Here is a 3,367-nt window from a genome sequence, read left to right on the forward strand (position 1 = left end):
ATTTTTTCCATAAATCTAGTTTTTAAAACTTTTGCATTAAAAACTTCACGTTTTGATGGTCTGAAATTCTATTTTAGCGTAAGAAAAATCTTAAAAAAAATAATACATATCAAGCCATTGTACCCAATTGGGTACACCGATTTTCCTAATCACACAACTTTGTCCCAAATAATTATTTTTCTTATACATTTTTATAAAATGTACACATAATCACTCCACTTCACAAAATTATAAAAAACTCTTGCTTTCGTAAAACTGTGTTTGCTCCCCGCAGCTCAATTGTTACAAACCTCGCTAATATTCCAAAAAATGATATAGCATTATAAAAACAGGACAAAATATACCTTAAGGGTATTATTTTTTTAAATGTTTTATGTGTGATGTTTAAAAGCACAGTGTGTTGAATGCAAAATCACAAAAAAAGTTGTCAAATTTATCTTGTTAAAAAATTTATGAGTATTTGAATATTGCCTTTTTTCTGTACTCAAGCAGGTACAATGGCTGGGAATGGGTTAAATACAAAATTAGTTTTTACTTTGCACTTGTTAATTCAATAATCCAGTGTACTTATTACCAGGATATATGTTTTCAGCTTTTATTATTTCCTAAAAGTGTATTTTAAATACATTTGTCGTCCATGTTCGAAATAACAAATACATTTATGAAGCCATATAAATATTAAATGCAAAATATACACAATGAATTTATTGACCTCTGGTAATGTTTAATTAATATAGATACAATTTGGAAAATGAAAAAGGTTTGCAATGGTAAAGTACTTTTTTGTTTTAAAAATTTTCAAAGTATTGGCCATTGTTCGGTATAACCTTTTCCTATCTTTATGGCAACATATGTATTCTGAGCCAAACAACTTCTTATATCGAATACACTGTTCCAGTTTGATGTCTGACCACATATTCGCTTGAAACGAATCAGTTGCATTGGGTACATTTTCCATATAATGGCCTGGTCAGATATCAGCAGTTCATAAGTTTCCTCCCACTAAACACAGAGAATTACCTTAGAAAAAACGATTTTCTATTGTAGTGTTTCAGCATAATTTTTTACGTACAAAATCGTCTTTCAATGTCTCTCGGCTTATCTCGTATCCGTACCCAATTTTCCTTCTTTTTGATGAATCCTGCTGCTCGCAAACGTTTTGAAAGTGCTGATGGAGTAGATTCCCATGACTCTGCAAGCTCTTGTTGAGTTTTACAACAATCCTCATGGAGTAATGCCTCCAATTCTTGGTCTTCAAACTTTTTCGGATGGCTTGGGCGATATTTGTTTTCCGTGTCAAAATCACAACTTCTGAACCGCACAAAACATCACTCATATTGAAACTAATGGAACACTTTGGTGGGCAATCGGTGTGCTTCAGTGATACTTTTTTTAAATTAAAGAAGTAAAGCAAAATTACACTACATATAATGTTCAATAACTATACCTACACCCAATAATATAACAATTTCAAAATAAATTAATTAAACAAATGTAAGTATCACTTAAGAATGTTTGTCTTGTTTTTCTGTGTAAGGAAAGAAAGTCTATTTTAGAAACATTTGTAGTCCATGTTCGAACTATAAATAACATTTATGAAGGCATACAAATATTAAATCACTCTAAACTTTTGATAGATTCCCCACAAATGTCAAACAATTTGCTAGATTAAACTTATAAATTTCTTCTATTTCCTGTTAGTAGATCATAAATAAAATAATATTTGTCTTTAGCAGATTATCTAAGAATAAATCTCCTCAGAAGCAACAAAATTGTATGCATACACTCATAAACTGTACTTTATAATTTCTACGGTAATTTGCATCCAGTTAATGAAAGATACTTTACAAATAAAAATGCTTACTGTCTCTACATCTACCTTTCAACTATTAAGAGCAGAATTAGTATGTGTTTTTGAATATTAGAAACTAAACATTTGAAAGTACAAGGTAAAATATTGTTGCATAAACTTGATATGATTTTGATTTAGTAATATAAGTGGTTTCATTTTGAAAACATTGAATGAAATCTTGGATGTAATTACTTATATTTTATGATTTTATGAATATTTATTAAAAACTATCTACTTACTTAATCTATTATGTTTAAGTATGGCTGTAGTTAGTTGGATGAATGATATTTATGAAATACAATTTGTTTTAGGGTTTAAATAAATTTAATTGCAGATTTTTCGTGATAGTAAATAATATATATGATAATATTATAATCTGTTTAGAATTCATAATACGTATTTCGTGAGCTTAAATAGTGAAATATATACTTACAAAACTATTAGGTGTATCACTTCAAAATGCGGGATTTACAATAGGTGGCGTATCTTTTTAACACGCTTTTTGTTTTTAATTCATTTATGTCATTTATTCTCTCTTAGTTATTGAATATCTTGATGTTCCACAGGTTTCATCGTGTGGTTTAGATGTAGTGATTTTGACACGGAAGACAAAGATCGCCCAAACAGGGATTTCACCCAAAGGCAGGGAAATTAGAGCCGAGACACCTTGAAGTACGATTTTGTATGTCCAAAAGCAAACTATTTTTGAACCAATTCATTACATTCGATGAAAAATGGATCCACTAAAACAAACGTAAAATATCGTACGTGGAGTACGGCAAACCAGCCGCATCGACACAAGAGACAAATATCCATTGGCCCTAAGGTAATTCTCTTTATTTGGTGGGAGCAGAAAGGTCCTATCCATCATGAGCTGCTGAAATCTGACCAGACAATCACAGAGAACCTCTACCGAATGCAACTGGTTCGTTTGAAGCGAAAATTAGCCAAAAAATGCCCGAAATATGTGGCCAGATATGAACCCTAGGGTGGCCCTTAATAAACGAAAGTTGTAGTTTGGCCATTCGCCAAAAAATGGCCAAATAATTGGATTTTCTCGAAAATTTAAAAATTTAAATCGCAGGTACGGAAAAACTATAAGAGATATTTTCATAATTTTTTCACATTTTTATTTCCTATTATATTCTTAATAAATTCCAATGAGATGATCAAACAATTTTGAAATTTGTTTAACAAAATTTTTAAAAATTTGAAAATGGAGTTTTGAAACTGCCGTTAAAAAAAATATTTTTTTGGTCATACCTGCGAATAGGTTAACGGTATCCTACGAAGACAAAAACTCATACAGAAAAAAATATGGAAATATTTTAAGTCAAAATGAGCTTTTATTTTAATATTTATCAAAATATGTTAATTTTGTTCCTACATTTCTTGTTCTAGTTGCCTGAGACACGTTAATGGCCTGTCGAATTTTTAATAACTTTAACATTTTTTGGAACTACAATTACGTACACATTTCGATTCTTTCAAATTAAATTGCAAAAGTATTTTTTT

This window comes from Calliphora vicina, chromosome 2 (genome assembly GCF_958450345.1).
Source record: "Calliphora vicina chromosome 2, idCalVici1.1, whole genome shotgun sequence".
Taxonomy (NCBI): domain Eukaryota; kingdom Metazoa; phylum Arthropoda; class Insecta; order Diptera; family Calliphoridae; genus Calliphora; species Calliphora vicina.